The sequence below is a fragment of the Poecilia latipinna genome, unplaced genomic scaffold (assembly GCF_001443285.1).
Source record: "Poecilia latipinna isolate Pla-1442-1.1 unplaced genomic scaffold, P_latipinna-1.0 Scaffold1455, whole genome shotgun sequence".
NCBI lineage: Eukaryota > Metazoa > Chordata > Actinopteri > Cyprinodontiformes > Poeciliidae > Poecilia > Poecilia latipinna.
The window spans coordinates 188,839-211,713 of NW_015114071.1; the positions used below are offsets into that span (position 1 = coordinate 188,839).

At 40.2% G+C, this 22,875-nt stretch overlaps 1 protein-coding gene across 6 annotated transcripts in view; it reads left to right on the forward strand.

Moving 5' to 3' along the window:
- LOC106962748 (signal-induced proliferation-associated 1-like protein 2) overlaps positions 1-22,875 on the forward strand; it is a 114,108-nt gene that overhangs the window by 5,515 nt on the left and 85,718 nt on the right. For 5 of the 6 annotated variants that reach the window (XM_015057337.1, XM_015057339.1, XM_015057342.1 and 2 more), the window contains exon 2: positions 18,201-18,348. The exons of the other annotated variant lie outside the window; for it this stretch is intronic. The gene's annotated coding sequence lies outside the window, so the exon portion shown is untranslated. The remainder of the gene's footprint in view (positions 1-18,200; positions 18,349-22,875) is intronic. 6 annotated transcript variants of the gene reach the window in all.

A 22,875-nucleotide genomic window follows, 5' to 3' on the forward strand; every position in this document is an offset into this window, starting at 1 on the left:
AAAGATGAATTATGTCTGCACCCTGGGTTCCCCCAGGAACTCATTAGTGTCTGTATCTGGAATGCTGGAGAAAAGGCCTCCGAAAGTTGCTGACCCACCCCACGTGTTATGTCTACATGTCTGTCAGTGCGGCACAATGAAGGGAATAAGAGCTGGTCAGTCATTAACCCCGCGGCCACTGAGTCCAAGGACCAGCGGTGACCCATGGGGTTAACACGGTCTGTGCTCCTCTCAGCAGACCCACGCCGTTGGCATGACTGACCTCTGTAGGCCGTGGCCGGCCTCCAATGGGAGATAAGTAGGGATTTGATTTAGTGCCGATGTGCATACCTTCTTCCTACTGTAGCGAGAAAGAAAGAGCCTGTTGATAAACAGACTGATGACGGACTGCATGCCATTATGGCTAAAACACCTACAGCATTATGACCACCTGGTTAGGGATCAGTAAAACCCCCTTTTTCCTTAAAAACTTTGGTCAGCCTTGATCTTTTTTTCTTTTTTCTTTTCTTTTTTTTTTTTGCTGAGGATATATCATAATTTAAAATAAAACCACAATATTTCTTGTCAAGGACCAGGCGAAGCCACAATGGCTTCACCTGGTCCAGTAAATTTCTCCATATTGTGACTACAGCTCTAGTTAATACTACTTAACACCAGTGACACTCAATGAAGTTTATATTCCAGCACTTTAATTAATCTCCTGAACTCCCATGGTACGTCCCTCTTTTGGTCGTTTTTCCTTTCAGGTTTCGTATGAAAGGGATTGGATTCATCTGCAAATGCTCAATCATTCCACTCTGCTTTTAAAATGTTCATCCAAACAATTGCCCAAGAATCCTGCAATTCCTTTTAGCCACTTACTTTTACTCTGTCACTGTATTTGCTGTTCCTTTTAGTCTTTTATGAGGTTTTTATTGAGTCATTTCTCTAAACCTCCCTTACCCAAAAAGACTTAAAATGTGCTAGAGGTTCTTTTGTAGATCAAATGATTTTAAGCCTATCAGAAAATAAAAGAACTCCATGATTCATTGCTATTCATGCATTTAACAGTCTGCAGCTGTTAAATATTTGAGTAATGGAGTACTGTGTTCAATAGTTAATTGGTTATTGAATAACTGGATATGCATGTGCTACATCAAGATCTTTTTAATCTGCAGTATGTACTTACATTTACAATAACAGTTTCCATTTTAGCTGCAATGGAACGGGGAAATGTCCAGTCAACATAGGAAAAGGCAATCACTGTAATGGTGCCAGACGCACGAAACACCAAATGCGTTTCGTGCTGGTTTACATTCAAAGTCTATGTCAAGGTTCGTCGAGGGCCCATCACAGCACGTTTCGCGCATCTAGCACAGCGTGATTTGAAGCGTTTGGAACATTTTGAGCATCTGACACAGCCAACAAATAAGCCAGCAACGGAAAACAATGGCTATAGCAATTTTGACGCATCTGATGCGTCGCCACATAAGGTGCGTTCACACTAAAATGCACCTGACGCTTCAAGTTTGACGTGTGTGCACTTTGAATGCAGACACTGGACATTTTGCTCTTCACTTAGCGCTTTGCACGTCTGGTTCATGTTCAAAGTCTATGTGGAGGTGCGTCAAGTGCTTCAAATTGTGCCACTCTAGATACACGACGGACCCTTGATGCGCCTCCACATAGACTTTGAATGTAAAGTAGATTTGCCTGACGTTTGAAACATGTTTGGTGTGGAGCAAAATGTCAAGTGTCTGCATTCAAAGTGCACATGCTTGGGCGTAACGCCTTTGGTGTGAACGCTCCATAAAAGCTAAATGGACTCAGGGACACACATTATATTCACAGGTTGGTAGATTGGATGGTTCCCCCATTTTTAACCCAGTCTTAGTCCTTACCACTTTACCTTTCGAGGCACTTTTAAAATAGAAAGTACAGTCATACCCTATTAGCCTGATAAGTTAAAGTCAAAAGTTGTATAAAAATCAAGAATCATCGCTCACTAGCTGTCAGATTGAACCAAATATCCATGGGATGAGTTTCCTCAGAGTTTGAAAGTACACCAACTTGGGTCCAAATGGGGGATAATTGTAATTAACAACTCAAATGGAGCAGAGCCGTGACAGATGCAGATCTTTAATGTGGTTGGTGAGTCACTGAAGCATCGCTGCTGGGCCCGTATCCTTCACTTAACCTCACCATAATGCTGTTGAGCTGAAATTTGGATTAGTGAACATTGAGGGGTTAAACTGTTGGGTTTCTCTTTGAGATAACCCAGTTTTCAAAAACAACTAAGGTTAAATTGGATGCAAGTGTCAGAATTTCCTCTGTAGACGTCAAACTAAAATGAGAAGTATATTATGCTGTGAAGCTTCATGTGATTTTTTTTTCCCTTTGTTTTTTGTAAGTGGTCATGTTTTTGCTTTGTTCCCACTGTGACATCTGAAAGGTTTCTCGGTTTCAGCCTTTTTCGCAGGAAGGAACTTTCTCCCAAACAGACATTTATCAATTGTGAGAGAGTGTCTGTTTTTCTTTGTTGGTTCCTTTCATGTTGCCAGCTCACTGACATGAGACAAATGAGAAAGTGTCGCTATGGCCTGTAGTCTGTCATTGTCTATGGTGAGCTATTCTCAGTTGTGTTCACTTTGGTCCATAAATCAAATGATAATTAGTTTAGTTGTCCTGGGAATCTCACTCGCTATAACTGGTTGCTTTCTTTGTTTTTGCTGGGGGGTTTCCTGTGGAGTTCAAAGTAATGCGGTGCAATGTAATATTCACATTTGATTAATTGCTTGGTATTTTTAACCAACTGCAGGTTAATTATGATGCTTTTCTAGTGAAACAACTTTATTGTTGTATGACATATAATACTGTCTACCCAATTATTTAATTTTTTTGTAATTTGTTTCATTTTAAATGTATTTAGAAATAAAAAATGTACTAGGAGGTTGCCAATGAAATGCTAAATAATTGACAATTTCATGGATATTAAATTTCTTTTTACCTGAGTGGGTAATATAGTAGTATTGTGAAATCGGTTAAACTTTAATTTTGGTTTTATTTTTGCCTCCAAATAATTAGATGTTAGAAGAATCACCTGTCGTATGTCATGTCATCCAAGCTGCAGTGGGAGTTGATTTAAAAAATCCTTGGTTGGCAATTTCTAATCAAATCGCCTGTGTTCAGTTTCCATGGTAACCAATTGGAGTAGTGGTGTAGTCTCCATTTCTTCCATTACTGCTTTGAATTTTAACACCTTGTCATCAGCCTTTTAGCCCAACCAGTTGGTTTCAGGTTTTTATACTTCTCTGTTCATTTCATACCTATAAATAAAAATTAAAAATACCATTTTTTTTTGGCTGGCGTTGAAATCGCATCAAAATATTTGATGGTTTGAATAACTTGAATTTGACTCGGAGAACAGGGAATTGAATCTTTAAATAGCTGAAAAAATATTTATTCAAATGTTATGCAAAAATAAACACTGATAATGGAACACAAAAAATATATAAAATTTATACAAATTTTCACATCTATGACAAATGAGACCAAACTCTTTGTTTTCACAGTTAAACATGCCTGTTCAGTTGTACAGCCCTTCTAACATATTATTAATTCATAACTTTGTATTTTAATTTTGTAACTATAGATGAACACATTTTTAAACATGATGATTTTTAGTAGTTTCATAAATTATTTAAACAAATGCACATAACAGCTAAATATCATGTCTATTTTATATTTAATGATATATATTTTTTTATTACCCTCTGCTTTGATTCTTGGTCATGCAGCTTTTCCTCTATAACACATGTATTACTTCAATACTTCATCAAAAGCTATTTTTATCCTTATCAAAGACTGAAAAATTGCCAAACACAGCCATTCTGACAGATTGAAGGAAACTCATCCAGCTTTTTTCCGTCTTCAGTCCTTCGTCGGTTGCGTCTGAAGCAGTTTTTGTGTATTTCTGACCTCCAGCAGTAATTGGATGAGAATAACAGCAGGTAATTTAGCAAACCTCTAGCTGTACGAGTGGTTTAAACTGCCCTTGTTTTATATTAACACTGTGATGACATTGGAGCTGGCAGAGACACAAAGCTGCAAAACAAACAAAGGGACTCAATGAGTTCAGCTTTGTTAGAGTAAATGATGGAGCCGAATGCAGTGGTCCATTAAAACATGTCGCACTATTTCAGTCATGAACTGTTGGCAGCTCTGACCAGCTGGAGCTTTTGCATCTCTTCCAGAGTTTCTGTCATCAACCTTTAGGTCAGGGCCAGTTTGTGTTGGCTATGATCATTGTATAGCTTTGTTATCATTAAAAAACAAATATTCCACCTCTTGTTGTTTCAGTTTACAAAGGACGTTGGAATCATACATATGATTAACTCAGGGCTTCGCTGTGTAGGGTTTTAACCACTTAGTGCGGCACAAAAATGTCTGCGTGCAACGATGCCTGTGGCTTTTTCTTGTTGCAGAGACACAGTAGTCTGTGAATATTTTAGACAAGCCTGAGATGCTGCATTCACTGTGTACGGGGAAACCCTTTTACGCAAAGTAGAGGGGATTGGTAAAGCAGAAAGGAGCAGAACTATGCATGGCTGCCAGTCGCTCTGGCCTTTTTCTTATACTTACGGCTGCTGCAGCCGTATGATGTGTTTAAGGAGCGCCAGCCAAGCAGAACTAACTCAAAGCCAGAGTAGCATTCAATTTCACTATACCTTATTTTACAACATCATTCTACGTCGTTTGTAAATGCTGTTGACGGAGGATAATGATCTGGAGTGGCTGTGGCCTGATTTTGGGTTTCTTTTTTCCTCCTACTTCCGTAATCGGAGAGTCTGTCAATGTGGAAGAGGTCGACCGCTCCCCTCCTCCCCTCAGGATAAAGTGTTTTCAAAGCTGCTGCGGTTGTTTGGAAGTTAGCCACAGGGGGTGAGATGATGTGGGATCCAGAGCTGGAGGGGAAGAGCTGAATGCCAGCCTGTAAGTGAGTTTGCTGCCTTAAAAGACGAAGCAGCAAGAGAAAAGGAGATTACATAACAGAATAAGTCAAACAGAGTCCCAGACACTATGTTCACTTTCCCAACAAGAGATCATTGTGTATCTGAATCTTACAATGCCCAGCAGCTACACTGCGTCCATTCATTGCTCACCTACCCCAGGCCGTGTTTACTGGAAGCCTTGGAAGCTCTTTGAAATGTAAACAGGACTGTGAGGCCATATACAGTTCAGCAGCGCCGAGCTGCAAGCGTCCGGGCCAAAACCCAACACACAGCAGCAGGACAGACTGCCAGGTGCTGCAGCAGCTGTATAATTACACTGTTCTCATCTGATTTAAAAGTTTAGAGTAAACATGCAAACACAAAGGGTCAAAGGTTAATGTAAGCTTTCAGCATGTTGACAAATGTAAATATATTTAACTGTATTTCTTCCCCAGTTCATTGTATTTTTTTTTTTGCCGAACTGTGTAAACATCAGATAAACAGATTATTACTGCATACATACTTATCTGTGTAAATCCACCACCTGTATATAAATCCCTGAACTTTAATCTGTACATACATTTATTTTTAAATGAAGAACTAAAACATAAAACGTAATGCTGTTGCTAATAAATGGTGCCACTTATTTTCTTAAAGTACTCAGTTAAAACTGCAAGAGTTAAGATCAGCTAAAGTTCATCCAAATGGTCAAATATGTTCACAATATGCAAAGCGTGAAAATATAACACCTAATCAAATATTATGTTGTAACCCCTTAGGCTACGTAATTAGTAATTTTTTTTTTCTAATCTGCAAATGTCAAAATGGAAAGAAAAAAATGGCGTGGATGAAAACTTGCCAGATATAAAAAGCAAATTGTCACTGTTGGACAAAAAATGTTTTTTCTTTCTTTTCTTTTTTGCCAGCATCAATTTTGTTGATCAATCTTTACTTCAGTATTGAGTCAAAAGCAAAGATAGTTTCCGACTTTCACCACGCAATGTAAATGTATATTTATATTTTCTTAATGGAAAAGTAACTTTGGGTGGCAACATGGTAGAGGAAAACTTGAAGCAAAAGTTTAAAGTTTTTAGGCCTGTCATGCTTCAGTCTCCATTTTGCATGGGGTTACCCTTTAGCTACACATGTGGCCATTAAGGCTGTGTAATAATATCGATTTTGCAATATATATCGATATTTTCTTTCCTAGAAAAAAATTGATATTCATCCGCAAGTATCATAACATCCAACTGTCACCTTGCTCACTCACTGCTTGCTTCGCCGGGAGAGTGATTAGGTCATCAGGCTTAGAGTGATTCCTTCAGATGTTAAGTGTCAGGGTTAAAAGGTATCAAACTATGCAGAGCAGGTACTTGGTGCACTTTATTTACTTTACAAATGGATGTAAGCTACAGTTTGTACTGTTTCAATTAAAAGAAACATGTCTTCTCAACACTTCTTTGATTCATTTTGTCTAGCTGTTGACTTTAAGTCTGTGTCCATGTCCAACTAGAGCCAGGTGTTGTGTAGTTGGTGCTTTTAATCAGTTTTCAGTTAAATTAATTCAATCCAACGCTATAACAGTTACAGAATGTCACCAAAATCACTCTGTCCCTCTAAAATTGTTCAGAAAATCGCAAAAGTGTATTGAATTGTATCGTTTGCTGAATATCGCAATATATAGTGTATCGTGGGCAGAATATCGTGTATAGTATCGTATCGTGAGATTATTGTATCCCTACAGCCCTAGTGGCCATCAAGTCGCCCATGATCCAATGTCTCAGTTGGTGACATTTGCCATTTTCCGGGGTCATTTAATTATTTCCTGCCATTAAGCCAAATTATCCAAGAAAAGATGTGTGGGTCTGGGATTCGGTGATGAAAAATCTTACATTTCCTGCTGCCAGTTTGTAGCTGGTCTGATTGTTGAGTGTATACAACAAAAATCTCTGTGATATTTCTTGGAAAAGAGGCTGAAAATGGATATGATGCAGCCATGCTTTTTTGTCCCTGGTGCCTCATAATAGACTGGGTTTATTATTGATTTAATATTGAATAGGTGAACTCTGTGTGGTTTTTCAGGGATGACAGTAATGACTGGAGTTCATCCATCTCATTGCTAATCAAAAGTAGTACAGTAATAATAAACCAGACACTTTAAGGAAGCTTGTGTTGATACGGACATATTGATAGAGGAGCTTCTAATGAATCATTCATCTTAGTTGTGCCACTTTATTTTCATGTTTTCTTTTATCTTATCTCTGATGTTCAGCCCTTTGTTTCAGCTGTGGCTGGTTTTAAAGCGCTTTATGAATTGGATATGAAGTAAACAAAAAAGAAAGCATTATTTTTTTCACGTACATTCACCAGACATGTTTAGTAACTCTCTCTGTCCATTCAAACAGCAGCAACTTGATGCATTTAGGAACTTAAATATTGGGTGATTTGAGTATTTTAGCTATGATCTATGATGTCTGCAAAAATGTCAAGTGAGTGGTTGTTATGTGGACAGAAATGACTTGTTGAATCCTGGTATCAAAGGAAAATGTCTTGTTTGGGATTAAAGAAAAGCGACAGTAGCTTTATTAACTGTTGACCTCTCACAATCAACAATAAATCAATTAATCACATGTTAAATTAAAAGAATCTCAGTAATTTTCATTTGCTTAATTGGTTGTTTTTCTCTTTTTTCTCTCTTTTTACCAAAACCTGACTGATAAAAGTCTTCAGTTTGGTGTTTTGTTCTCAGCTATCCCTTTTTTGAAAGATAATTTTGTTTTGAGACTTCATAATTTATTTTACTTATTTCTGTTGTCTTCTATATTTATTTTGTAACATGTAACCTTCACAACCTACTTATGTATTGTTGGTGACCAAGTCTCGACAAGATGAGATCTACTGACCTACACAGTCAACAGATCTCAATCCAGTTGAGCATCTTGGATGAGTTGGGTTGGGGACTTGCATCATTATCTGTTAAATTCTGTAATGTAAATATGGACCAAAAACCCTGAGCAATGTTTCAGAAACCTTGTTGAACCTCTTCTGTGGAGAATCAAAGCAGACAAAACAAGGTCATATCTGGTACTAATATGATTTTCAGTGGGTGTGAGGTTGGTGCAGGTTAAACAGCTGCCAGGTACTGGCCATACTTTCACCAAAAGTTTCCATCTTTGTGACATTCTTCAGAGCAAGTTGCAGTCCAGACATAAGGAAGTGAGTAATAAGGAAATCTGTGCCTATCTGGGACGCTGCTGTAAATCCTGGTTTACGCTGTGATAAAAGACGGACACCTTCCTGCGCCCGTTTCTTATCTTGCGCCTGATCTATGCTCAATTGGGGCCGCAGTGTATTAAAGAAGCTAACTGCTCCGCTTTGTGTGCCATTTTGGATCACGTAAATATTAATGACCAAAGGCTTGCAAGTGCTTTCACCAGCGAAGGAAAAGCATCAGCGTCTTGAATTGGAACCGTACTGTACAGTTGTTAGAGTGAGACGTTTTGCTGTTCAGCCACAATCCATTTGTCCACCCTTCTCTTTTTCAAAAGAGCACCTCATCAGATCAGTGGTCCTGATGGGTTTTAAAGGTCAGAGGAGCCCTACACGTCATGGCGGATCAGTGCACTGGGCTCCTGGAGGGAGAAATTGATTCGTCTTTGCCTGTCTCCCTGGACATTTTCTTCCATTTAGCATTCAGGAAAGGGGAACGGTATAGCAGAAAAAGAGCAAATGCTACAATATGAATATGTGTTGCTCCTATATGCACTGTCTTTGTAGTCTGACAGCATTTCGTCTTTCGAATACATCTGTGATGATGACCCATTAATTAGCTGAATGAAATTTGTGTGTGCATGTGTTGGAGTATGTTTCTTCTTCTCTTTTGGCAGCTGTCTGCACTCTAAATTAGAGAGATCAAGGATGTGCTGACAAGTGACAGCAAAGTGGGAGTCAAACTTTAGAGCTCAAGACTCCCACTGATGCTCTGGTATGTTATTACCACAATGAAATTATACAAGGAAAAGCACAAAAGCATGATTTTGCAAAGGTGTGCGTGCCTCTGTGGTTCTCAGCAGGAGGTTGGTGTTTCACACCCGTTTAGCTGCCCGCCTCCCCTGAACACACCCACCACATGCCATGCCAGCTGCAGCTGTTGTGCCTCAATGCTAGAGATGTAAGAAATTCCTCTCCCTCTGCAATTAGAGAAGCAGTTTGCTGAATAGCACACATTGCAATGGCCTAAAGTTGCACTTGGTCCTTTCTACTGCCGATAACACAGAGTAAATAGAAACTGATGAGTGAGAATTGTAGGGAAAAAGTGTCCCCGTCTGCCTGCGAGTTGACAGATTGTGTTTTGTGCAAGCTGCTCTTTGTGGCATCCTGAAGAAACCCAAGGGTGTAAAAAAGACCTCATTGATGGGGTGGGTTTTTCATGCCTGACTGAAAATGCTCTCTTTCCTTCGAGTCAAGTGGTGCATTGTGATCCTGACCAAAGAAATGCAAATATATAGAACAGATGTACTGCTTCTCCTTTTTTCCAAGCTTGTCTGGGGGAGTAATCCCTCACTCTGGTGGAGGTTCAGTCAGATGCACCATGGGTGCAAGACTGAAGTGTTAACAAGGGAAAAGCCATGTCACCCAGGCGCATGTGATGCTGCCGCCTTTCAGGGTCTTTCCTCAATAAGGCTAGATGCTCAGGAGAGATAAATGGAAGCTTTTGTGGCCTTTGCCAGAGGGGAGAGCCGCACAAAGAAGGACACACACAGAGCACGGTCTTTTCCAAAGGAGAAAAAGCTAAAAGCAGCATTTCTACAATCCCTTCTCCTTTCTGTCTTTCACTCCACATCTTTATTTATCTCACTTTTACTCTAGCGTTCCCTGGATCTTTTCCTGCTCCGTGAGAACCGAAACTTACTCACAAAATGTTTCCATAAATGGGCTGAGGGAATGGAAAATAACTCCATTTGCCAGTGCCTTCCTCTCTGCACTCTGTGCACTACATGTCCCCTCTGCGGGGCTGTGGACAGTGCTCAAGCACACTCCCCTTAATGATGCTCAGTGTTTTACAATGCTCCGAGCCAGAGTGCATCTAATACACCCTGTGCATAGCAGCCTCAATATAGCTGCGCTGCTCCTACTTATTGGACATTACCTCCACTAACAGGACTACTCTGAACAGAATGGAGTTTAAATTTATTCTTCTGCACCTTCCTCAACAACGCAAGGAAATGCACTCTTACAATCACTACTTGCAAATGTATTTATGTTATAACAACTAATTTGAATGTAATGGCAAGAGTATGGCACAACTGAAAACCAAACAAGAGATTTGCATCCACTTAAACTAACGCTGCAAGTAAGGAGAGCAATCCTGGAAAAATAACCTGCTAGAAGCTTTGCAGCCTTGATGTAAGTTTATGATCCAACAGGACAACGAGCGGATATGTCAGATCCTTGAATCCATTTTCTGTACACACTTGTCCCTATTGGGGTCAGGAGGGGTGCTGGTGCCTATCTCCAGCAAACGTTTTGGGTGAGCAGTCACCAGACAGACAGGACAAACAACCATGCACACAAACCTATGGAAAATTTGGCGAGACCAATTAACCTAACAGTCATGTTTTTGGACTGTGGGAGGAAGCCAGAGTACCCAGAGAGAAACCACACATGCAAACTCCACGCAGAAAGACCCCGGGCTGGGAATCAAACCCAGGGCCTTCTTGCTGCAAGGCAAACAGTGCTACCAACTGCGCCACTGTGCAGTCATGCTTTGATTTACAGTGGGTCAAAGCATTTTCATTTGGTAGGATGGCCCAGTAAAAGTCAAGACAAGAGTTGAAAATGAATGTTCAGACTCTCTCCATTCACTTGGAATAAGTTTGTCTTAGAAGAATGGGAAGCGTACCTCACACAACTTGCAGCTGAAACTGCAATGAATGGTTGTTCTAAAATGCGTAGAGAAATGCACACCACACTTGTTTAGAAAAATGAAAGCCATGAAAGCCTTCCTTGTGTGAAGGTTTATCTAATAAACTCCCAATAAACAGCGATGGTTTGTTTTGTCTTGACAAATTGTGAAGAGGCACGAAAACTTTTGCTTCTCATTTAGACTTTTCCGCTGTTTTTACCTTTTTCTACAGCGTCCTTTATGTATTTATGTTAGCTTTTTCCCTCCTGCCTCCCCCGTGTGACTCTTGGTGTAATGTTGACTTAACTGTCACTTTGTGGCTGTCTGGGCTTTTTACATGTACATTTGCATGACTGTTGTTGCCTGCATCTGCGGGCCTTCCTGCAAGCATGTGGCTATCTCGCATGTGGGTGGCTGGCCTAGAAACAGATGTTTCTGATGCCACTTTTAGGGAAAAAGCTTTGAAAGTGACTCCGTAAAACAGATGCCAGCTGCTTTGCTAACCACAGCCGCCTAGTTCTCAGGAATGCCATCAGACCCTTCTTTTCTAGGGTCTTGATATGCTGCCTGTGGAGAGAAAGACCAGCTCTCACTTAATAAACTGTCCCTTTGAAGAAGTTTATTAATTACAGAACAACTCTGCTCTTCTGGAACAGAGATTCCAGATGGCCCTGGATACCCCTCAAAAAAATAATCTTCCTGTTGTATTTTTTGTTTTTGTTTTTATTTTTGGCTTATCTTACATGTTTTAATCTTGTATTTGTAGCAAATACCAGCGGCGTGCCAACAGGGTCAATGCATGAAGAGATTTAAATCTAGTTAAATTGCTTGTTTTGCTTCAATTTCTCTTGCCAACTGTGGTGCACACATCTGCCGCTCTATTCTGTCCACAGAAAATGCTTGCAACTGTGCCCATTTGCTTATTAACCATATAGTTACCAGGGTCAACTTTCCTGTTGATGCTTCCTCTGCAAACTTAAGTAGAGAGTCTTTTGAAATAAATGGCTTCCAGCACACTCCTAATCTTCCCATAACTCTCAGGTCTGTAATTAATCATATTCTATTTATAGTGCCTGCAATTTCCCAAAAAATAATGCAATTGATGCATCGATGACACAAGAACTTGGTCATGATAGCCTTTTTAGTTGAGTTTGTGGATAGAAATTGTTGAGAATTGTCTTGGAAATTCTACTCAGAAAAACTTTAGCAAAATGGTAAAAAAAAAAAATTTTTTTTGAAATTGCCAAGAATATGCCTCTAATACTGGAAACCCAGTTCTGAATGGTTGTCAAACCTCAGCTTCAAGAGGAGCAGTGTGGCTTTAATGCTTGGTCCACTTTTGGTTTATGAATCAGGACAAGCTTACAGCTGGGTTCTCCAAGCCTTTTTGTGGATTTTGATGCAGGAGTTTGGATTGTTTTGTAAGGGCTATCTGGTCCCTGTACAATCTATATTTGAATTCCCGTATCCTTGCCTGGTCACATTGTGGGTTGGACGTTGTCCCCAACTCTGCTTGTGATGTCAGTGAATGGCCTCTTAAGGTGTAGTCGTGGAAAGAAGCATGTCTGGTTTGGGAATCTTTGGGTTTTGTTGTTTCTTTATGCAGAAGTTGTGGTTATGTCAGCGTTTTCAAGCTGTTACCATCATAATGCACTGGGTCAGAGTACGTTTCAGACCATGGTCCTTAACCCTTCCAGACCGAATGGATTGGCGATGATCCTGCCAAATTTGCCACATTTAAAGAATTGCATACAATTAACATAAGCAAAAATAACCAGGCGGCGATTTGAAACGTTAGTCTAAAATGGTTGATTTTTTCTGAGATCAATCTCTTCCTCATGTGAAACAGCTAAGGTTTCTTGTCTTGTTCACATGTCATGGTGGGATGGAGTATCGGCTCTATTGACAGCCTGACTTGTCTGGATTAGACCGAGCAAAGCTCTGGTCTGTTGTGTGGAAGGAAGAGTTGAGCAAAAAGCCAAGGTCTTGGGTTCTGTCATGAAATGTGGATCATTATGGAAAGAAGAAGGTCTCTGATATAATCTGATGGAATGAACTTCATACAGCTGGGCTCACTTCCAAAGATGGTGAAAGGAGCTCCATCACCAAGGAGAGCTTTGTGTCCAGCTGCTTCTTCTCCACATCGAATAAAGTCAGCTGTGGCATTTTAACCATCCGATCAGGATGTTTCTGCACCTCCTGTTATAATTTTTTGGACCCAGAAGCCAAGTGAGGATCCTTTGGAGGATTTATATTTTCTTTTCCCTGGACGTCCCCAAAAGGAGTTGAAACGTGTCTTGGTTCTCTTCTTAGAATATAAGTTGCTTCCAGACTTGTGATGCAATGAAATAATGCAGTATTTATTCTAACTGGGTGCTATGTCGGTGCCTTATGACTAGGTCAACCAGGAATATTCACCACTTCCTTTCATGTGAATCATTTAGAGGCCCAAAGGGCAAAAGTATCAAGTGATTTCGAAGCGAACAAAATGTAAGCTTGTGTGTCTGATTTATCTTTTTCTTTGCTAAAAGCTAAAATCTCTCTGATATACATCTTATCTTCATGGCTGCTGATTTTGTCCATTTCCCATTCCTTTATTATGCTTAGATTGCCTTGAACTGCCAGGAGCAACAATGTGCATCTCTCTGAATTCGCCCGATCACCGCACATATCTGCTCTCCCTCCCTCCCTCAACTTTCCATCTTTGTTCAGAAGGGAGGTCTGCTGTCACTCAGGGCTGTCATATGCAGAAAAAAGTTGCCTAGCAACAACAGAGAGAGATGCGAATGAAGCCGCTGTTTACTCTCCTCCTCCAGCCCCCCCAACTCATGTGCCCATTAACCCCTTCTCGTTTACTCTCCTCCTCTGTCGGAAAGATGAAGTGGAAGTGATGGATAGAAGAGGCAGCGTAGCTATCCGGCTCTCTGACAGATTTAGACAACAGATTCAGGGCAAACTGAGAGGAGGGGAGATGTTCGGAGACTCCTGCTGTCACCCAGCTGTTATTCCTGTTTTCCTCTCTGCAGGAGGGGAAGGCCATTTCCCTTAATGCCTGCTCCTGTTCCACTCAGCATAACTTGTACTACCAAAGCACGCTGTTATCAGCAGGACTAAAAATATCAGACAGCAAATGTATCACAGGCCTGCCTATCGTCACACCCTCCAGAAAAAAGAGCACAATCCGAGGCGATGCCGGTGCCCTGTGTCCTTTCTGCATTATTACATGTTCCCCTGGTGGAAGCAATCAGGCGCCATGCCTTTGTTGCTTCCCACATTATGCTGTTTTAACTGGTTGCTGTAATCATGCAGGAAGGTTCAATAGTTTCCACACTGCCACACTGGGTTTACTTGTCTTTTCGGAGTGGGTGCAGAGTGACAGTCAGCCTGAGGGTTGTTTGATTAACAGAGAGACTGCAGAGTGACACACTGTACAGAGCCACTAATCAGAGTTTTGCGGCTTTTGTCCAAACTTTGCTTTTCTTTTACAATTTGGACTTCAACCTGTTAGTTTGTAGGCTTGCAAATGGGGAAGCTATAACAGATTTTTTAGTTTCTCATTAATTACAATCCACGAGTTTCTTTGTAAATCTCACCATTATTTATCGTTTTTTGTCCAAATATTCTATCTCAACTGAGATCTTCTTTCTTGTTTCTAAATGTCAACAGCAAATAATCTCAATTAATGAACTTAGCTGAAGTTTCTTCTTGTCGAATTTCTACTTCAGTATCAAAATATTCCTTTCTTTTATTCCCAGAGAGGTTTAATTATGATTAGATGAATCCCTGGCAGCGATTCTGTTTATTTAGATCGATAAAATCTGTTTCTCCAGTTACCAGAATTAAGATATGTTTTTCTTGCAAACGTGTGTTGCTTTGCATGTGGATCCGTTTGTGTAATGACTACCTTCGGTATGTTAATTACCCAGCAAAACTGGTCGTCCGTGTGCAAACGAGCTCTTCTCCACAGGCCTTCGCTGCACATATGTGTAGGCTGATGAATAGTCCGTCTGTTTGCAGGGATGCAGCGACAGAGAACTCTTAAGTGTTACCTCCTGGGGCTTCCCACTCTTCAAATAAAACCCTTTCCTTCCCTGCAACTCAAATCAAAGCCGAGAACCTGCCTGCAGAGGCTGGATCAAAGCCGACTGTGCCGCAAAGAGCTGTGCTTGCTGCTATTCACTGAGCTTGATTAAAGTCTGTCATTTCCTGCTATTAACACCTTCCTGCCTCCGACCTGAAACAGACAGAGCAAAGCAGTCATCAGGAAGTGGCTAGAATGACACTGTTTTTATGTTTTTCTAATTACGCTGCCTCAAACTCAATTAAGCAAGAGAGGAAATATATAATCAAGTCATTAAGCAATGCACAGAAAAGCTATTAATATAGCATTTAAGGAGGACTGACGGGGAAGTTGTGCAAAACATTCAAGCAGGGTGTTTTTTTGACTCGTTTGTAGTTAGCTGCAACTTGTTCAAACAAGCCTAACAAGTTTCCTGCGTGCCTACATGTCACAGATTTGGATCATAAATCAACACAGTCAGAACTGTCAAACTGTTGACTGACACTTTGTGCTAAAAGCTGTCTGCTGTGGTTTTATTAATAAGAGGATGTGCTTGGAGATGTGCCAACCAGACATTTACGAACTTCAGCTTCTGAAAGTCTTTGACACAAATTTTAGCTCTATAATTAGCAAAATTCTATATATTTTTATTTCCCTCTATATGTATGTTAGGAGCAGAGGTGACTTCTCTGAGAAGAGTTGCTTTAACCGGGATTTACAAACATTTTTTGCACATATAAGCAAAGTCAAAATGATTAAGGAGTGGATTTTTAAAGCTGTTATAATATTATTATTAGCATTGTTAGCCTTGTTAGCATCACAAACTATTAACTGCAGTCTGTAAATTCCTGAGATTTCCAAAGGGACAGCTATATTCCAAAATCCAGCATTTTTCACAACACGGGAGAAGGTTAGAAGCTCAAAAACGTAAAACAGAGCAACTTTTCTGTAATGTGTTAAGCCTTTAAGTCTGCTCCTGGTCAGTTCCCCTCTTAGTTACTTTGCATATACGAAATTGCTTGCACCTGTCAAAGTCCACCTCTCTGTTGCAGCAGCCTGAATGAGTAGACATTCATTTGCAGAAAATAGTTTCTATTTAATTAGTGTCTTACACCTTTTGTTCTTCAGTTTCAACCATCTGATGACAGGTTTCACACCAAAATGTATTGCTATTCGCATAACCTGTTAGCATGTAGATATGATGCGTTTATTGATTAGAAACAAATTGGATTGTTGAGCTTCTGACGGGGGTGTTGGCTGGTAAGGTCCAGCCAAGCAGAAACCAAGTTGGTCACCAGCAGATTTCTTTGTGCATCTCTAACATATGAGGCAATATCTTATTCAGCGGTTCTGTTATCAGCCTGGTATGTTTAATCAGACCCAGATTCTGCATTTTCAGACAAAGCCCTGCTCTGTCGTTTGATTATTTGACTTGGGCTATCAGTGCCGTGGCTTGAGCTCAGCTCTCACTTGATGGATTGCTGGTAGTAATTATGTTAATCATGGCACCAAAAAGGCCGTCCTTTCAGAGCTGTGGCGCTAATTTTATTCCATAGTTGGCTGTCATTCTAAAGCGCTGGAATTTAGAAACACAGGAGCTGATTCATGTGGCGTATTTTATGTTTGCATTTCTACTTTAATAAATGCATCAGAGGAATAAACTGTGTTGTCAATGTTTAGGGAGGAGCACTTAAAGAACTAAATGGATTTTTTTAAAGTGTTGTGATTCAATTCTTAATGTGCATGAATCTGATTTTTAGATTATACAAGTACTGTAAAAGTCCAATTCAGAATTTTCATTAAGATTAGCCTTGCAAAGACACATGCTGCTGCAAACAGTGCATCATGCAATCTGTTAATGTTCATTACGTCCTTTTGCCATTTCTTTTCCCCACTTTTGGTCAAATCCACTTGAATAATTACAAATTTGAAGTCTGTCTTTTTATTCTTGTCAGAATCTGCTGTCGAGAGCAGGAGTTATTTGTAGAGGTGCACCGATAAATCAGCCCTGATTTCCTTCATTTCCTTAATTTTGGGAGATCCGAGATTGACCGATATTTACATGAGAAGCAGATCTTATCCGCCGATCTTATCTACTTCTGGAAAGATCTGAAAATAAGCCACTGTCCTCTTTTTGCTCTGCTGGGAGCGAGACTGACAGACAGATCCTCCCACCAGGCCAAATTTGCATGAGCGCGGTTAACAATAGTCACCAACAATAGTTGGTAACTAAACGACTTTCTCGCTAAATTAATCAACTTTTCAGACAAGAAAATTGGTATTGTCCAAGTTAAAGACAGTGCAATGTATCATGTTTTTGATCATATGCAGCCATATAGTATTTCAGCTTTGTTTTAATCACCATTTATCATCATAAAGAGCTACAATACTTACAATACTTCAATAATAAAAAAAGTAGGAAGGAACAAAATGGTGGGTTGAAATGGGGAAGAGGTGAATTTAATCAGTCAATTGAATTGTGTTATTATTCAGACAATAATCAAGCCTGAGACTCATTGTATTTAATTTGAGTTATTTCATCTCTGAAACTTCATAGTTTGCACCTTGATGTTTTTTTCCTTGATACATCACTAGATACATCTCCTAAACCTTCCTGCTGTTTATGCTGAAGGTAAAAGATATGGAGTGTGAATGCAGGGGATTATCAGTTTTAAAGCAAGGGTATTGCTCTCTGCAGCCAAGTCTTTCTTCGTCTCGGTGTGTTTAAGTTGGAAAGTGGGTTTCTAGCTCTGTTTGTCACACATGCATGCAGTCTATCAGTAGATTCCTCTTCCTTCTGCAGCTTCAAATGTCAGTCATTGCATGTAACATGGAAGGTCACAAGCTTGACCTAGGGGATCTTTTCCTGGAAACAATGCCTATTGCTTCCCTCCATTTTTTTTCTTGTCCCTCCTGTCACAACCTTCAAGCTTTGAATGTCACGGTCTGCCCTCCTTCCCCCCAAACACCAACACTCAGCATTCCCTCCTTCCCCTCCTGCACAGCCACCTACTTTCCCTTACAAATGCAAATGATGCAGGCTTATTCAGCTGTTGGTGGTAGGTTTGTCACAGGGGGAAGGGAGCTGTGCATTAAGAGGCAGCTGTATGCATTTCACAAAACTTACTCCCTGATCATCACACCTATATTTTGCACTCTCCTTAGTTTTCTTCATCTGCTTGCAAACAAGCAGTTCCTTAAAGGACCTGCAAAAGCAGATTTTTGCCGTGCAGCGCTTTGAATCCCGTTCCCTTTGTGTTTTCAGGAGGCTCGTGCTCAACAAGTGGCTGATGGATTTAATGCACTTGAACAGCATCTCTGCAGTAGCTTCATTACCACGGTGTCTCACAGGACATTTTGCCCTCTGCTTTGAGATTTTATGGCTTTGATAGAACCAAGGCTCCCCAGATGAGGTAAGCATGTTTGCTCTTGATTTGAAATGCACTTTGTTTGCATATTAATGTCTCGTTTGTTACATGCTTGTGCTAAATAAGGTTTATAAAAAGATAGAGGAGTTTTGTTTTAGTCATATTTTAGTAATATCTTCACTGGGAAATGTATCAGTTGAGTAATTTATGAGCATATCTCTGTTGGACGTAGATCTTGTGAGGTGAATAAACCGGTGATTCATCTGCGTCTGGTCCGCCCTTCCCTGTAGTTATCATTTCTTTGCATCCGCTGGTTGAGTAAAGCTTCTTCTGTGTCAGCAGCAGGGCTTGCAGCTGCTGCCCAGAAGTCTAAATTATCTCACAAATGCCAGACTTCTGTCAGCAACATCACACTGAGCGTGGAAAACAAACTTTAAGAGGGAAAGGAGAAGCGAGAGATGGTCCGGTGACACTAGTGCATGCTGAGGTCTGAAAGTATTAATGCTGCTCCCCAGATGATGTTTGTGTGAATGTGTTTGCGTCAGTGTGTTTATTCTCAACTTTTAGCAGTGTCACACAGCTTCCCGACTTCCCTCTTTTGGTGCACTGTTTCTCACTGATAATGTAGCGGCGTGGACTCTGACTGACCTCAGCTGACGTGCAGAGACACGGAGCTTCCCAGAGCGTTCGATCTGAACACCTCACAAGTCTCTTAGCAGCTTCCCCTTTGCGGGACGAGAGAGCTCTTCTCACCACATTTCTCTCCCGTTTCCCGGAGAAAGCGTGATCCGCCAGCAGGCAGCCGGCGGTTTGGAAGTAGCCCGCAAAGCAGCAGGAAGCTGTGGGAAGTGACAGAGGGAGGGATGTGCGCTGATGGAAAGAGGTGCTGTTTTATTCTGGGGACCTGCTGGGCCACATCAACCCGGCACGTCCTGATCTGCCCCACCGTCGCAGGGAGGTCCGCTGTGGCTGGGCCCATTTCAGGGAGAGACAGATGGTCCCTTTTGGAGAAGGGCCACTGCACAGCGCTCTCTGTTTGTGGGACTCTGCTGGAGCAGGCAGGACCAAACGTGGCCTCCTTCTGTTGGGAACATTCAGGAGACCTTTAAAACTTCTAGGGTTTGACTTGATGCATAACCTTAAAGCCACTTTTATTTTTGTCAATGAATCTGTTAATCTAAATGATTAATTTCCCTCCCTCCTAATTGTATTTCAGGTTATTTTTTATAAGAAATCTTTGCACTTTTTTTTCTTTAAAGGTGCAGTATAACTTTTATTAAAAAAATATTCTCTTCCATTTTTGTTGAAACTCTCACTTTGTCATGGCAGCTTAGAAAGAGACAGATAAGTTGAAAAAAATCAAGCTCCCCTGTTTTTTCTCTAGGAACAACCAATCAGAGTTGGAAGGCTGGTCTCAGCGCTGTCAAAATGAGGTTTTTTATTTTAATGTCTGCTGCACTGTTTCTACAGTTTAAAATATGTTTACTGAGAGTCCTACAACAGCAAAATGTTAGTGATTATTGTATTTTGTAGCTATTCAGAGCATAGAATAACAGTTTCACTTACACTTAATCACTTTTAGGAAGGACAAATGGTTGAAATGTTTGCTGGGTGTGAGAAGGAAACAAAAGAACAACAAGATGTTTAAAGGAGCTCCACCCATCATGCTAACACTGCTTTGAAACCACAGTAAAGCAATATATTACTCAGCACAATATGAATGTTCACTTAAAAGCCACAACTACATTTTGTGGTTGTGTACATTTAATTTTTTTTAAAAACACCACCATCTAATAAACAATAAATTACATTTGCTTTATTGTGGTTTATAGCTTGTTTGTTTCAAATAAATGAACCTAATGGTGGATTTTGACTAATGGTAGCATTGATTACTCAGCTAAATTTGATTTAAACAGCAGAAGTTAAATAAATGTAGCACAATGAATAAACTATTCTGAGGAAAACAGGCTCTCCAACTCAACTTTAGCAGATGAGAGGGAGTCACTCTATCTGCTGTTTGTTTTGTAACCTTTGTTAGAAAAGTGAAATAAAATTAAGAAGAAATCATAATGTTGACTAAAATATTGATGTCAGCAGACTATAATGGTCATGACTGCAAACACACCAAGTTTTACCAAGTATCTTTGTTTAGTTTCTAGAGCAAATATCGTATTATGATTGAAATAAGGCAAAACTAACTTAAAAGTAACTTTTTAGCAAGATATGAGAGCTTTTTCTAATGCGTTTTGAGCTTCAGGCGAGTCAGGTTTACATTCAAAGTCTATGTGGATGCGTGTTGAGAGCGCGGCGCGTTTTGCTCATCTAGCGCTGCATGATGGAAGCGTTTTGAGAGTTTGATGTGCATCCACATACACTCTGAATGTAAACCTGATGCGCCTGACGCTCAAAACGCATTTGGTGTGAATGCAGCATAAGTGTCAAGTGTCTGACTTCAAAGTGCACACGCGTCCAAGTTGAAGCGTCAGACACGTTTTTGAGGCGCGAAACGTTTTTCGGTGTGAACGCGGCATAAGTTTAAAATATTGATGAGAAAGTACTAGTTCCACTGGTAAAATAATCTGCCAGTAAAACTAAGATTTTCTCATCAATATTAAGGATTCATTGACTTAAAACAAACTCCTTTAACTATATGAAAAGTTACTTCTAAGTTAGCTTTGTCTTGTTTTAAGTGTAGTAAGATATTTCCACAACAAACTAGACCGAAAATATTTTGTATCATTTTTGCAGCGTACTTAACTTTCCCAGAAACTCAATGCTTTGTCAGTCCTGTTACTATGGTAACCATGTAGCCCTCCCAGTCACTTTTCAATAATATTCTATCAGAATAGACACCCTTTGTGACTATTCAAGTCCACGGCAGGATTTCAACACCACTTTAATCTGCCAATTAGCTGCTTTGTGCACCTAACATTAATCACAGTTCTTGTTCTTTGTCAGTATGTAAAAAATGAAAAGGGGATCAGTTGTCCCGTCTATTTTAATTCTCAGATCACCCAGAAACATCTAAAGGACAATGGCAGTGTGCTGTCTGGCAGGCGCTGGGCTCACAGCCAGTTGGCAGTGCAACCAGGAAGAGACTCCCAGTCTCAGTTCAACCCAGAGGAGCTCTGTTCATGTGCACCGCCAGCATTAAAACGCCTGTACCGCATGAAATGAGCTTCAATGTAGCTCAACAAGAGCAGCTCTTTGTTTTGTGGACCAACATTTTTAAGGCCTCGCCCAGATTCACAGGTTATTCATGTCGTTATTTGACTGGAGTTCAGTTCCCACTTGGTAGTAATTATGTTTGATCTCTGCACATAAAGGTCATCCTAAACCACTATCTGGCACTTGAACTTAAGAACCCAGGAACCAATTTATTTGGCACATTTTAATTTTGAGCTAAAATCGCTTAATGCCTTTAAAAGACTAAAAACTGGGTTATATTTCATAACCCAAAACAACTTCTGACATGCAACGATGTACAAATTAAAGGAATAGAAATAGTTTGTAAGATAAGATCAACAGATGGGAGGGAATAGAAAATAACATTATGACACAATATAAAGCTAAAAAAAAGTTGAATTTACAGAAAACTCCCTTTAAAGAAACACCCGACCCTTTTATTTGTGCACCTAGTTCTAATTGTTTCATAGTTTCAAAATGGCTGAGAGCAGTGTCCAGTGCTAACAAAGCTGTTTATAGATTTCTTTTTTTTTTTTAATTAGAAGACCTCCAGATAACAATTGCAGCTTGAGGGTTTTCACACCAGATTGCTGAACTAATGCTTATGCAAGTGTCCGGTGCATGAATCGATGGGTGGCTTAGGGACACAGACCTCCAAACGTTTGGATTTTCTCCTACAGACGGTTCCATAAATTACAAAAAGTCAAACTGGAGAAATATAGCAGCCACCCACCATCACACTACTACCATCATGTTTGACTATTAAAACGAGGTCTTCTTCTGAAAATCCGTCTTAAGATTAAAACCAGATGAGCACATTTGCCTCATCAGTCCCAAAATTCCTCAACATTGTAAATGTCAGATGGGTCTTTGTGTTCTTGCTGGTCTGCAGTGATGTTTGCTTTGGGAATCTCAGTTTTCACACAGCCTCTTTCTTATTATTGTATCAGAAAAACAGACTTCAGCTGAGGCCTGCAGTGGTTTAAATGTTGTTTCTAGGTAATTTTGTGACCTCATAAATGAGACATCAATGAGGTTTTGCAGTAACTTTGGAAAGCCAGCCACCATTGTTCCATGTTTTCCGTTCGGTGGTAGATATCCGTTTCTTTAAATTGACACATGATGTTGATTTTTGAAGTCTTCCACTTCGACTTTGTGTTGTCAGAAAGTTTCTGTTTTCCAATGAAATCATCAACTGAAAACCTTTGTGCCTTATTTGTCTCATGACAAAAACACCAAGCTCCGTGATGTGAAAGGCTGTTCCTTCTGCTCTCTTTTTCATTTAAATCCCATAATTTAAAAAACCTTTTTGTGCTGGAATCTGCTCCTTTTCTGTCTGCAGCAGCATCTGGTAGATATTAAGACATTTGAATGTGGGCAGGAAAT